Source organism: Dermacentor andersoni, chromosome 5, assembly GCF_023375885.2.
Source record: "Dermacentor andersoni chromosome 5, qqDerAnde1_hic_scaffold, whole genome shotgun sequence".
NCBI classification, from domain to species: Eukaryota; Metazoa; Arthropoda; class Arachnida; order Ixodida; family Ixodidae; genus Dermacentor; species Dermacentor andersoni.
In genome coordinates this window covers 49,282,367-49,298,078 of record NC_092818.1, presented here as the reverse complement: position 1 = coordinate 49,298,078, position 15,712 = coordinate 49,282,367, and positions in this window count along the sequence as shown.

Below are 15,712 nucleotides of genomic sequence, written 5' to 3'. Positions count from 1 at the left end.
TCATCATCATCATCATCATAATGAGCCTGGTTACACCCACTGCAAGGCAAAGGCCTCTCCCATACTTCTCCATCAACCCCGGTCATGTACTAATTGTGGCCATGTCGTCCCTGCAAACTTCTTAATCTCATCCGCCCACCTAACTTTCTGCCGCCCCCTACTACGCTTCCCTTCCCTTGGAATCCAGTCCGTAACCCTTAATGACCATCGGTTATCTTCCCACCTCATTACATGTCCTGCCCATGCCCATTTCTTTTCCTTGATTTCAACTAAGATGTCATTGTCATCAGTGGTGACGAAATAAATGTTCAGAATGCGGATAACCCCCGGTTAACAGAAGCGGGTCTCGTAGGCCATGCTTTTGTGTGCTGCAAACACCGGAAGTGATTGCAGGAAGGTGGCCGCCATGCCTCGTTTTTTTCTTTCCTGTGCGCCTCAGCGCATCTCTGTGGTTTTCTTCTGCTTTCTATCGCGCAAGTGAAGGAACTGCGGGATCAATTCAGTGGCGACGCCATTGTTACGCCTTCGGGTGCTAAAGGATGCGAATAATGACCTCTGATGTGTTCTAGAACTATTTCAAAGCAGACGACACAGATGTAGGCCCTCAGATCCTGACGTCACACAGCCTTTCCAAAATTACAGTTGCTTAAGGTGGGAGGAGTTGAGAGTCAGTGACCTTAAATTGAAATTTCTGTTTCGAATGTGCAATGAGAGCTAGTTTATTTGTGTGTGTATAACAACATTGCGCCCCCCCCCCCCCTACTCTCAGTTATAAATTTAAACTGAGGTCTGGTGGGCGGCCATGTCAGCCCCTTTAAAAAATAACATGTAGAAAGAAGAACAAGAAACAGCCAGATGATCGATTCATGTATTTAGCACTTTTCTTGTCGTTTTCTCTACCCTGATCATCACGGGTTTCTCACGCAAGGTTTCCCTTTTTCAATTTCAGCCAAGAAATATCTGCGAACGCGAGGTTCCAACGTAGATTACTGTTGCAGAATTGAAGAGAGTCACAGCACAGAAAAGCCAGTGCCTCGTTACCGCAAGTTTTACAGCGCATATCTTCAAACCGGCGCCATCATTAGAATTCGCTCTAAGTTCATCATCATCGTCGTCGTCGTCGTCGTCATCATCATCATCATCACCATCAGCATCAGCATCAGCATCATTATCATCATCATCCTATTTTATGTCCACTGCAAGACGAAGGCCTCTCCCTGCCATCTCCAATTAACCCTGTCCAGCGCCAACCGATTGACATCTAAGTTGATAGACCTTGTATAATTACTAGCTACATCTCATAGACTGAAGTATGTGCCGTAGATAAATTAATAAAAATTATTTGGTGTAATTATTTTACTCAAATAAGCATTGTTGTTTTTCGTGGAAGTAATGACTGTCCCATCGAGTGATTTAGCGCGAGGGTTTGAGCTTTGCTATCGGCTACAGACAACCTTTAAAAATTTGGTGCAGCAAGAAAAAAAAAGCATCCTATATATCATCCCGAAGCGTTTACATACAAAAGTTACTGCGAAAGTCGTAAGTACCTCATACAGTTTTACTTGTTAGTATGTACATATGGCCCATAATCATTACCTATGTTCACTAAATATAAAAAAGCGTGTCTTGGTTACATCAGTGAAGACGTAGAGCAAACCTAATACACGGCTGGTAATATGCATGGAAATAGAAAAACAAAACTAGTATTTCATATTGATTAATTATCTCTAACGTTAACAAGTACGCCAGAAACTTTATACATTCTCTACGTACCAGCTTTAGCATGAGACCAGTTTTCACAAAACATCAACTCCGTGATATAACAGTTCTCGTAGAACTTTGGAAAACATTGCTGATGAAAATAGTTTAGTGCTCTGGGAAGTTTTAAAAAGGCCAAAATTAATTGTTTAATAAAGAGCGTTGCTTACAAACTAGTATTGCTATACTGAAATTCTTGCTGAATTTCAGTATAGAGTACGAAGTTTCTGGCTCAATGTCTTCGGACAACATTGAATGACAGGCAGAAAGCGTCATTTGCTGGTTCCATGCAGTAACACTGGACGGCGGAGAAGTTTGGCATGTCACTCACTGTCTTGTGAAAGTAAGGTCAGAAGAGACAGGCCGATGCAACATATGCAAGTGCAGTAGTGCCACGCATGTGATGTAAAGCAAATGAAACGTACCCTATGGTTGACGTATGATGAGAGCTCACTGTACAAACTGAAAACGCAGCGTTTTCTGGCTTGGGGTGAAGCCTGCTTCCAGCTTCCTGCCTGAGGATTTCCGCCTAACGCTGAAAAAATTTCGCCAAATACTCTTTCTTTTTGTTGCTTATGTTTATTGTTCATGTGTTTTACACGTTTAGACAGAACATAAACATTCAGTGTTTATATGTCTCGTTTTAAAGAGTTAAAGAGATACTAAAAGAAAATATTAAGTCAAGCTAAAGTGATAGATTAGTGCTCGTGAAAGTCTAAGGCGTGAATATTATCGCGAACAGAGCCTCAATGATCGATAAATTGAGTTAAATGCGGGACATGATTAGAGCCTCCCCCGGCACACTCAAATACTTGCTAGTTGAGGAAAGCACTCCTCAGCTAAATTCTGTCACTAGTATTCAACCACTCGTTGCAAAAAAGATCCTTGTATCGTATTATAAGATGAAATAAAGTTCTACTTGTGCAGCTCTATTTCATTTTAGAAAAAAAGAACCAATTGAAGTTACCCTTGAGAACGACGCGGACGGTCGAAAGGTTTCGTTTTCGTCTGACTCAGAGCCGCCCACGCTTTCGCGTTTCAGTAGTTTCGTTATCGCGGAGTGCTGCGCTGGTTTTGCTAGCCCGCGAAACTCAAACAAAGTGCAATTAGCAGAGAATTGAACTTCAATGTCATGTCGCGGGATGCCTGAACAGTCTATGCCACTTCACGAAAAAGCAGCTGCAGCGGCGGATCCACTGCTCTGTCTTGGGTCAGTACCGCCGTATGTCGGGCTCCCTTTTACTCACCGAAGGCGGCAAAGGGCACTGATGGCGCATTGCCAGGTTAGGCGATGGGAGATTTTAATTTCCAAAAAGGTATTCGGACGCTTCAGATGCAATTTTCTCGCAAACCATTTGTTGGCACGAAACAAGCGTTGGGAGGTTTCTGGAATGGTATTTAAACAGTCCACGTCGACTAAGTATTTGCCTTTATTGTCCCTTTAATAAATACTCTGAAAACGTTACCCACAGATCACTCATACCATACTCAGTATTCTCTTGAAATGTCAACTGTCAGGCAGGTAGGTTTGTTACAGAACTTGGGCAAACTTACGATGCAACTAGTAAAGTGCGCTTGAAAAGGTCGCGGTGGCTCGTATGAGTTATTTTCTAGAAACGTTGTGATTATGCTACACATTTATAAGTTTTAAAACGCATCCACCCTCTACATAATTATTTCAACGAAATATACACAACGTGCGTCGTGTAGTTCCCCGAGGAAAACTGCAAAAGAAGCAACGCCCCTACATACCATAGCATGATTCTCATCTTCTCTAAATTTTATTCTGCTTTCGAACTTGCTTACGGGTAGCTGGGAATCTTGCGGTACATTAGGCTGGTCCTTCCACGCCCTGTCTCGGAGAATAACAATGCGGAGCCCGCTTTGAATCAGAGCTAGACAAAGCGATACCAAGCCGAACGTACAGGAGCTCGACAGAGCAGTGGTAGGCCAGAAGAGGAAACGTAAGCGAGTTCTCTATTCTAAACACGCGAAACGCGCTGGCGCCTACGCATCACCTCGGCAGACAACAACAGAAGCTCCGGGAGCCACGTGACCGGAACTCAGCCAGATCTGGTCTCGCTCCCAGATCGAAAGTAAGAGTGCTTCCTAGCGCTTTGAGTGGGGCGCTCTTAAAACAATCTGATGCATGTATTCAGAGAGGTCAGTTTTGGCGTGCCAAATGTAATGCGCGCCGCGGTAGTGTCCTGGAGCACCCTAAAACGACCCGCCGTGGTTGCTCAGTGACTATGGTGTTGGGCTACTGAGCACGAGGTCGCGGGATCGAATCCCGGCCTAGGCGGCCGCATTTCGGTGGGGGCGAAATGCGAAAACACCCGTGTACTTAGATTTAGGTGCACGTTAAAGAACGCCAGGTGGTCGAAATTTCCGGAGTCCCCCACTACGGCGTGCCTCATAATCAGAAAGTGGTTTTGGCACGTAAAACCCATAATTTAATTTTAATTTAACCCCAAAACGGTCTACCGAATGTATAACGCATTTTACGAGATAGAGAACACGGCTTCAGTATTGTTTATCATGCACTAAATACTTAGTATAGTTCAAGATGGGGATCCACGTCACCACTAACATACTTTCTACTTGCTTTTCATACAAGCTCTGTCAATCATATTTCTCCCAGTACTCCATGGAAGCATGCTTATAACGTTATAGATCCCTTATAGTCGTGCTGTCAGCTTCGCTGCAAAACAACCCTATAGGAAATTCATATTATAAAAAGCATTTCATTGCGTGTTTCAGGGCGTTCTCTACGACGTTTACGTTTAAAGTAATGCCCTCAAACGAATGCTCCAAGTTTCGCCTAATTGAACTGAGAAAATCATCCAAACAGTTGCACTCTGAAATCTTCTCAGTAGCTCAAGACCACTATCACAATATGCCTTTGATTTTTAGATAGCAAAGCTATAACGCTTTAAAGGGCTCGATTCCAGTTGGTGAATCGCCCGGTGTAAAACCAATACGTTCACAGCTTTTAATCGACGAATAGTAGGCTCGATGCCACAAATTAAACGAACGCTCACCCCGACACGTGGATCGTAGATACCAGCGGTCACTTGCAAGTTTTCTCGGAGACTTCCTCTTAGAGTGATAGCTTTAAAGAAAATGGACAAATCTTGCCTGATTATATTGACGAGAAACATACGAAATGTTCCGCCGCTTTCTTAATCAAGCAGATTGTAGGCGCGTACTCGAAGATAGTAATCACAGCTTGGCAAATAATATACTCCTTCGCACAGTTGACATATGTAGAGTCTAATAATTCTTAACGTCCTCAAAGCACGTGAAACGTAATAGAAAGCGTACCGCTAATGCTTTAGTGAAAATATAAAGAAAGGTCTATAATATTTGTTTCAGAATTATGGTAGTGGGTGTCTAAGATGTGTGAAAATAGGCTTAATTGCTGATTAAGTGGATACAATTTTGTTATAATAGCGAACTTTCCACAATATAACAAAATAGAAAATGTCACAATAATTTTGGGCAAAGATAAGAACTGTTTGGCACAACAAGACTAAATTACTAGGATAGTCACGTAGTATGACATCCTTGAGGTATCGCCATCAATCAATAGTTAGCCTGTCGCAAGTTACGATTATGATGAGGTTTGTGGAATTGTGATAAAAAGACTCACGAACGACGTTAATCGCTATGGTTTACTTACACAACACTACTATATTCTGAAACAGCAGCATACAATGTCGCTTTTAAAGCTAAATAATTTAGTTAAAAATAATTCTGCGGTTGACTGTCGTGAAAATCAAGTGGTACAAATGTACATTTAGTATCCGCAATATACGTTGTATGCATGTATATCGGTCATTTCACTTTTCGGCTAGCATTTTTGCTTGGTCAATGGAAGATCGCTCGTTAATTTCCGGCGTCCCAAAGCGGCCATTAGCCACCTTTGAAGAATTATCTTGCTGTATCAGTACAGGCTGTTAAAACAAATAATTGCGATATCACTTGTATGGACTCTCCAGGCGCATTTCTTTCGACGCCGTGAAGTTCCGTATAAAGTCCAAGAGCGATAAAATCTTGGCCGCGCGCCGTATGCTGTATGCGCCAGTGAAAGCCTGCTAATTTGAGTCGGCGATGATGGCTCAATCTCGCGCACGCAGAGGATGAAAGTGCGAAGGAAGGGGAGTATCAGGGGAGCTTGATTAATACTTTAGATGAAGAAAAAGATATAGTTAATTATAGGAATACATTCTGCACCCTTCGATTTTCTGCCAGTTCCTCTGTACTTCAACGTAATGTGAAGGTCTACTGTGTGTGCAGTGTTGTATATCATATATATTAAAGTCAGCTGTGGGATTGGTGTTTACTGGTATTATTCAAGCAGAGTCGTTTTCCACCGTCAGATGAGCCTACGTGCATACATAAATAAGTACTCTTTCTGAACTTAAATGTTTGAATGTTATACACTGTGTTTGCACAGAAAATACGTTGCAAAATTACAACTTGCGCAATTATCTTGAAGGTACGGCAATGGAGTAAGCCACTATTCAAAAGTTTTTGGGACTTAGCTTCGAGCCTTACTATAGAACGAACATGCAGCTAAGTAAGCTGCAGAATTTACTTGGTCAATAGGTGCGACATTTCACAAATAGTGATATTGTAACGGATACGAAAGGCGCGGACAAGAAGAGAGAAGAGAAGACGAAGAGAACGAAAAGTTTGACAGGCCGGGCTGCGCTACGATCACGCTACGATCATCATCCATTGCCTGTAAATAAAACCATTTCTTCGCAACTCTTCGTAACAGTTGTGGTGGAAGGTGCTCTTCGGGTGGAATCGACACCCGAAGACGGAGGCTGAAGCAGCCGTTCTTCGACGGAGCCGTCGCCTTGCTGGACTCCCACCGAATCTACCGGAGTTGAATATGTCCCACGACGCAGACAAACAACGGCCAATTCCAACAGTTGCGCCGACAAGTTCCGTTCTACAACTCAGAGATGCGCGTCCCTTCGCCGGAAGATCGGACGAAGACGTCTAGGAATGGCTCATCCATTATCACCGGGTGAGTGCCGCCAACAAGTGGAACAGCGCTTCTCAGCTTTCGAACGTCGTGTTCTTTCTAACGGATACTGCGTTGTTGTGTTTCGACAATAACGAGGAAACGTTTACAACATGGGGAAGATTTGTTTCCGAAATCAAAGAGCCATTCGGCGACTCCGCGACGAAAAAGAAAAGGGCAGAACAGACGCTACTGCAACGTGTGCAAGTGCCAGGCGAAATCCGCACGACCTACATTGAGGCGGTAATAAAACTGTGTAGGGTGGTGGACACTGGAATGTCTGAGGAAGACAAAGTCGGGCACATCCTGAAAGGAATTGCCGAAGACGTTTATAATTTCCTCATCGCAAAAGACAACCTGGCTTCCGTCGCTGACATCATTCGGCACTGTCGTACATTCGAGCAACTGAAGACGAGGCGCATCACGCCGAAGTTTGGCAGGCTAGCCAATGTGACGACAGTTGCAAGCGTGGACAGCAACCAGCCCCTCGATCTGGCATCAACAATTTGATGAATAGTTCGGGAAGAGCTGAGCCTGCACGCGCAAGTGACACATCCAGGCACTCATAGCTTCCGCCTACCACCAGATTTCGAGCCAAACGTGGCATCCTTCTCCCCGTATCCCGCGGCGAGGGGCACTGAGGATTATGAACTCGCGCCCCGACAGCAGCCACGTCTCTACGACAGAGGCCCTACTTACGACGCTCGGCCACAACGAGAGCAGCCGCGTTTTTACGCCCGAGGCCCTGTGACTTCTGTCAGGCCGTGACAAGAACAGCACCAACCCTACTACCACGACGTGACTTATGAACGATATAACGGATTTCAGCGAGCAGCAGATACACGTTATCCACATGACAACGAACTTTCTCGCCGCCCTCAGCAGCCTAGCATTCGTTTCGAGGAAGATGCTGTGAACCGCGACCCTCCCGTGTGCTACAACTGCGGTTCCACAGGCCATATAGCTTGGTATTGTCGCCAAGGCCGTCAATCACGAAGGACACCACCGATGTTCTCGCCACCCAGAACCCGTACTTCATATGACTTGCGGACGGCCGATTTGCTTCCAATGGACTACTTTTCACACGCGACCAGACGCAGCGATTTGCCAGCTTCTGAGCGGAGTTTGACGCCACCAAGTAACCGTCCCCGTCGCTCTCCGTCCCCTCGGCGCCGTTCTTCGTCACCGCCGCCGGGAAACTAGCATACACGGCGAATGGAGGTATGGTCGCCGGACGGTCTTTGCAAGAAATACCTCTGCCTGTTGTGATGTTCAAAAACAAAGTGAATGTCTCGATTGACGGAATACCGACCATGGCGTTAATTAATACTGGGGCGACTGTGTCTGTGATGAGCCTCGCTTTCAAAAACCGTCTAGGCCACAAAGTTATGTTTTCTTGGAACGACGGTATTACCTTTCGTGGAGTAGGCGGCGAGTGGCTTCATCCCTTGGTGTTTGTGCTGTGAGTGTTTTGTTGGCTGGGAAAGTGTTTGTGTCGGAATTTCTTGTTCTTTCTCGTTGTTCGCACGATGTTATTCTTGGTATAGATTTTCTTGAACAGTGCGGCGCTTTCGTGGACTGTGGTTGTAGCGAAATATCATTGAACAAGTTATTTATATCAGCACAGTCCGAACAAAGCTCGGGTGGTGAAGACAGGGACACAGACACTCTCAGTGTTCTTGATGAAGTGATTGCACCATCGTGGTGCCTGACGCCCGTTCGTGTTTCTGCAACTACTGTTGATGCTGATTGTGTTGACCAAGTAGTTAGGTCTCTCCGCATAAACTGTGCTAAAAAAGATATACTTGCGCCCTGTTCTGTCGTGTGCATGACGAAAGGAGTCGCCACATTGTGGGCGCTGAACTGTTCCGCCACGCCGGTTGTCCTTCCTCGCAGTATGAAAATCGCCCTCTTCGATAAAGCCACATGTAGCTCAATAGTGGCACTAACTACGGACGTTTCTACAGCTTGCTCTCCTTGCGATAATCGCCATTCTGAAGAGCTAATGCTCGGCATGATCAGCAAGGCTCTCGGTACATCGAAACGGCAAGCACTGGTACAGGTCCTTGCCAGACATGAGGCGGCATTCGACTTCACGCATGGAGATGCACCCCTTCATTTACCGTTGTCCCGCGCTCAGATACCGGCTCAGCACATCCCATCCACCGGAAGCCCTACCGAGTGTCATCGTCCGAGCGCAAAGTTATTGCAGAGCAAGTCAAGGAGATGATGAACAAAGGTGTCGTTCAAGAGTCGTCTAGTCCATAGGCAGCCCCAGTAATCCTGGTGCGAAAAAAAGATGGCTCCTGAAGATTCTGTGTGGACTACAGACATCTAAACGCCGTGACAAAGAAGGATGTATATCCACTACCGCGAATCGATGACGCCATTGATTGCTTACACGCTGCTTCTTACTTCTCAACACTTGATTTGCGATCGGGTTATTGGCAAATACCTATGGACCCTGCCGACAAGGAAAAGACCGCTTTCGTGACTCCAGATGGTCTATTCGAATTTAATGTTATGCCTTTTGGCCTTTGCAATGCTCCTGCCACCTTTGAAAGATTCATGGACACAGTACTACATGGTCTAAAGTGGGAGATATGCATGTGTTACCTCGATGATGTAATCTTTGGCCGTACGTTTGAAGAACATAACGAACGCCTCAGCCTCGTTCTCGACTGCATTGAGAAAGCTGGACTGGTTCTAAACTCAAAAGAGTGTCGGTTCGGCGAACGTCAAACACTGGTTCTGGGACACTTAGTCGACAAGGATGGCGTCAGACCCGATGCTCCTAAGATTGAATCGGTGAGCTCCTTCAAGCCACCACAGTCAGCACGAGAACTCCACTCATTCATTGGCCTATGTTCGAATTTTCGTCGTTTTGTTCCCCGGTTTGCCGACATCGTTTACCCGTTGACAAGTATTTTGCGACAAAATGCATCGTTCAATTGGACACCAGAGTGTGACGCATCATTCTCTCAACTGAAGTTTATACTAACATCAGCACCCCTTTTGCGTCACTTCGATCCATCTTGCCCGACTGAAGTTCACACTGATGCTAGTGGAATCGGGATAGGAGCGGTGCTTGTACAACGTCACAGTGGCGCAGAACATGTTGCCGCATATTCCAGACGTTGCCTGAGCAAATCTGAACGCAATTATACAATTACGGAACAGGAATGCCTGGCAGCCGTTTTCGCCATACAAAAGTTTCGGTATTATCTTTACGGTAGACCATTCAAGGTCATCACCGAACACAATTCTTTATGCTGGCTGGTCGGTTTGCGTGATCCCTCTGGTCACCTCGCACGTTGGGCGCTGCGCCTCCAGCAATACGACTTTGTGGTATCGTACAAGAGTGGCCGTCGTCACGCTGACGCAGACTGCCTCTTTCGGACTCCTCTTGCGACTACCGACTGCGATGCTGGGAATTTTGACGACTGTCTCGCTGCTGTTACTTCTACGTTCCCTGACGCGGCAGACTTTCAGCGAGAACAACGGAATGATGTTACCCTCGATCCGATTTTTGTCGCCGCCCGTACTTCTAAAGGCAGCGGTCGCTTTACTGTCCGTGATAAATTGATCTACAAAACTAATTACTCCGGGCATGGAGCGCGTTTTCTGCTTGCTGTCCCCGAGAGTCTCCGCTCCGCCGTTCTACGCGCCATGCATGACGATGTGACATCCGGCCATTTCGGCTTCGTACGAACGCTGCACCACACCCAGGAGCGCTTTTACAGGCCCAAGATGTACGAAATAACCAAGCGTTATGTCGCTAGTTGCGAAACATGCCAACGTCACAAGCGACCGACCACCGCAGCCCCGGGTCCCTTTCGGCCATTCACACCGCCCAGTACGCCGCTCGAGCAAGTAGGCATTGACCTTTTGGGTCCGTTCCCGTTATCTAACAACAAGAACCGTTGGATAATTGTCTGCGTAGACCATCTTACACGGTATGCAGAAACTGCAGCCATACCGTCTTCTACCGCTGCTTGCGTGGCGGTCTTCCTGCTGCGTTCCGTGGTCCTTCGTCATGGCCCACCACGTGTCATCATCAGCCACCGTGGTCGCCAGTTCACGGCTGATGCCATTGAAGAGTTACTTCGTTTGTGCACTTCACAGTTCCATCATTCCACACCGTATCATCCACAGACCAATGGCCTCGTTGAAAGGACGAACAGAAAGCTGACCAACATGCTTGCCATGTACGTCTCCTCCAATCATAAGAACTGGGACGACATGCTTCCATTCATCACTTAGGCATACAATACGGCGAAACACGAAACCACGAACTATAGCCCATTTCATCTCCTGTATGCAAGGTTACCGCGAAGCCCTCTGGACACTTTCTTACCCTTCGTTCTGCATAGTGACGATTCTGTATCGAAGACTTTGTGTCTCGCCGAAGAAGCCCGTCGAATAACTCGTCTTCGTACTCTGGCCTCGCAAAGTCGTTCGAAAGAGCGATACGACGACCGTCACGTACAAGTATCGTAGAAAAAAGGTGACTTGGTTCTTCTTTGGACACCGCAACGGAAGCGTGGATTGTGCCAAAAGTGTTTGTCACAATATTCAGGCCCATTTCTGGTCGTGGACCGCCTGAGCGAACTCACTTACGTCATTACTCGCCTCCTGTGCAATGGTCGGTGATCAAGCAGAACTCAGCTGACTCATATTGCTCGCCTGAAGCCTTGCTACCCTGCTTGTCCATCCTGACTCGCCCAACGGCTTTGGTCTGATTGCGGGGAAATGTAACGGATACGAAAGTCGCGGACAAGAAGAGAGAAGAGAAGACGAAGAGAACGAAGAGATTGAGAGGCCGGGCTGCGCTACGATCACGCTACGATTATCATCCATCGCCTGTAAATAAAACCATTTCTTCGCAACTCTTCGTAACAATATTCTACAATTTTGAATTTTAGCTTGTATATTGTGTGTTAGCCTAAAGGATAGCGATGCCACAAAACTATGCACCCGCTAGGTGGTCAAACATAAACGGCTGGATCAGTTACTTGACGAACGGTAGGGATGATATGGCGGAGCATTCATTAAAACTTAGTAACTGGATGTACTAACGGCGTTGACCGTAGCAATCACTGTTAGTGTAGTTTCCCTGCCAGGCACTTTTAGTCGTTGTGGAAATAGCAGTGCAACTTCACTCCACTATGCTTTCCTGGCGCAGATGCATTTTTGTGCATGACTTGTGTATTATTGTCGGCAAACCCATCAAGCGCTCCTCCAAGGCCATCATGGTATCTTTGAAATTGTTGAATGCAGGTTGCTACCAGCGAATGCAGGAGGCAGCCTTGCTGCAATCGCTTCATTTCTGGCAACCACTCTCACAGTGAGGAAATGACTTACGAGATCTATGTCCTGGATTGAATATGATGGTCCCCTTGTCTATGTGAACACCATCACAAGAAGGCCCAGTAACCGGCTGGAAAAAAGCCGACCAGTTGCGACTCAAGGTGTAGTGCCACTTGGATGTGTCGAGGATAAGCGTGCGACCCATCTGCAAGGCTGCCACGAAGCACCAGAGAAAGTCATGGGCACCGCTACCGAAGCCCCATTGGTTGTTCACACTGCATCGGAGTTTGCGTGCCGACTTGCAGTCAGCGGGATTCTGTAAAAGAATAGGGCACATATTATGCTGCACGTAATTGGCACTCACTCAGACCCATACGCAAGATAAACCATGCGCTTTTTATCGTTAACTGAAGATATAAATGTGACCCTCTTGAATATTGTACAAACCTAGTCGCTGACCGGAATAGTCGATGGAACGGAGATTACATGCAGCAGAAATCAAAATGAATAATGCCCTGCTCAAATAAATTTCACGAGTTAACATTTTCGCGAATTACATAGGCGCCCACTTGGCAATGCGTGATTTCAAGCTTGTGCTTTCACTAGGCGAACGCAAATGGAAAACAATTTCATTTAGGCTTCAGTTTTTAGACAAGTGCTGTACACAAGCACTGTGCAGAGAGAAAGCTCGCGGTGAAACACTCAGATTTACTGGAGATCGCATGGCGTCGTCATGATGGGTCGTGTTGAAGAGTGAAAACACACAAACTAAATTACATATTATTCCGCCGTATTTGGGCTGACATATAATTCCATCTTGCTTCCCGGGACAAGTACTCCGGTTGACCGATAATCCAGTTTGCCTCAATTTACTCAAAGTAGGAGTTATTTCCACTAGGATGCAAATGTACAAATCTATACTAAGACTTGCAATGAGTTCGACTCAGTCGGGTACACTCAGACGTGTTCGGGCTGTTTTAAATGACTACGCGTTACTCGGCTCAGTGTTGAATTCTCATACTTTTGGCACCATAACTACCACTGCTAATTTTTTTATCCGCTTCATCGAAAATTAGTACGATACGCATACATGTGTGTTAAGTGCCATCCATATTGCTAGGTGCAATACTGCATAGTCGAAGTGATGCGCTAAGCATGAGAAGCAATGTATGCAGATTATGCCAAGGACGCCAAATTCGTTAACATTTATGCAGAGGAGAATCGTATCCTTAATTACGCATAATTTTAGATTTAAATTGCCAACTCCGAGAGCAAAAAAGAAAACGTAAACGCTGATTGTCTAATTCTAATTTTCCGAAAAACGTGAATAGCCTAAATAAAGTACAAGGATATGTTTTGTAATACATTATGGAATAACAGTTGTTTTAATCAAAGATAGAGTAGTATGCGGCTTTTTGAAGAATTATAGGCTTACCAACTTGCTTCCTGTATTGTATAAAATTTTCACTAAGATAACTTCCAATAGAACTGGACAACACTTCACTTCAATCAGCCAGGAAAACAGGATGGCTTCAAAAAGGGATATTCTACAATGAGTCACGGCCATGTCATCAGTACCATAATTGAGAAATCTGCGGAGCGCAATGAACCTTTCTATATGGCTTTCGTAGTTTGTGAAAACGCATTTTATTCAGTAGAGATACCAGAACTTGTAAAGTCGTTGGATAATCAAGGCGCAACGGAATCATACGTGAATATCTTGGGAAATATTGACGAAGATTCCACAGCTACGTCGCTTCTCCACAAGTGAAAAATTACCTATCATAAAAGGGGTCAGGTAAGGAGACACAATCTGTCTAATGCTGTTCACTCTATGCTTAAAATAAGTATTCAAGCTATTAGAAAGAGAATTCTTAGGAGTGAGGATAAATTGGGAATTTCTTAACTTTCGGACTTTCGGTTTGCACATGATGCGGCTCTGCTCAGCAACAATGGGCATGAATTTCAACAAATGATTGATGACCTTAACGGAGAAAGGGTTAAAAAAAGGTTGAAGATTATTATGCAAGACACAAAGGTAATGCACAATAGCTCGGCAAGAGAATAAGAATTCATCATCACCAGTCAGCCTTTAGAGTCTGTGCAGGGGTACGTTTATCTATGCTAATTATTTACCGGTGATCCTGACTATGAGAAGAACATCTACAGGACAATAAAAATGGGTTGAAGTGCATACGGCAGCCATTACCAAATCTCCACTGTGAGCTTACCACCGTCACTAAAAATAAAAGTTTATAATCACTTCATAATATGGTGCTAACACGTGTGGAAGAACCTTGGAGGTTAACAAGAAAGCTTGAGAACAAGTTAAGGACTGTGCAAAGAGCAATGGAATGAGAAATGTTAGGCGTAGCGCTAAGAGACCGGAAAAGAACGTTGTGAATCGGAGAGCGAACGGCGATAGCCGATATTCCGGCTGACATTAAGAGGGGATAAAATGGAGCTGGACTGGCCATGTAACGCGTACGACAGATAACCGGTGAACTATCAGAGTAACAGAATGGATGCTAACGGAAGGGAAGCGCAGTTGAGGACGGCAAAAAATGTGGTAGAGCGATGAAATTAGAAAATTTGCAGATGCAAATTCGAATCAGCAAGCGCAAGGGAAGGGTAGTTGGACATCGGTGGGAGAATCCTTAGTCCTGCAGCGGACATAAAAATGGGTTGTTGGAGATGCTGATATGTGTTGTATGGGGTGCTGAGTAGAATTAATTACTAGGAGTCTTCGAAAACAAAATCGAAACATATATCCAGGAGAGTGCAAAGCCGAAACGTTGAGAGCATAGAAAATGCAATTAACAAAACATAAAAAAAGGGCGGGGATGGGAGTCATAGCGCCTCTAGTAGAACGTGCACACTTCAACGATTGTCGTCTCCTTTCGCAAGGAGCAAGGTTGGTAGCGCAGTCGCGTAACAGTACTGCACACCCCTTATCGTTCCATACACTTGAAGGCCCATGGTTATTCAGCTGCCCGAGCTATATACGCCGATCACCGGAAGGATAAAAAAAGATGTGGTCACTATGGTCCCTGCTATCCTTGGCGACTTGTCCACAATACAAATTCTAGCGCAGCCTGCTCTTTACTCTGTAAACTTTTAACATTTTATTTAAAATAATGTGAGGTTCCGACAAATGCTCACAGTTACTGAATACCGAACATGCCGTAGCTCCTCTCACCTGTAGCCGCTCAAATGTATTCCAAACAAAGTTTCGTAGTTCGAGCATCTTCTTCTGCCCTGTCAGCCAAGCTCGATCAGTCCTTTTGATCGCTGCTATATCCTCTCTCACTACCCTGGAAAGCAACAGATGACATGGCAATGCAAAATCTTCTTGCTTATCGTTGGTAATATGAGGAATGTTCAGTCACAGTGTTCCTACCAGGTGCTATGGTGTCTACGCTACATGCAGCTTTGAGTTGCCATCTGGAGCACCCTACAAAGTGATCGGTATTCTAATAAAGGATATTTTTCTGCAATACACCTGAAACTACAAGGTGCTGTAGAGATTAAGTGCGTATTTACCAAGACATCTAAACTGCATCACAGCAGTCTGCTTCACCGGTTATATTACAGAAAAAGCTATAC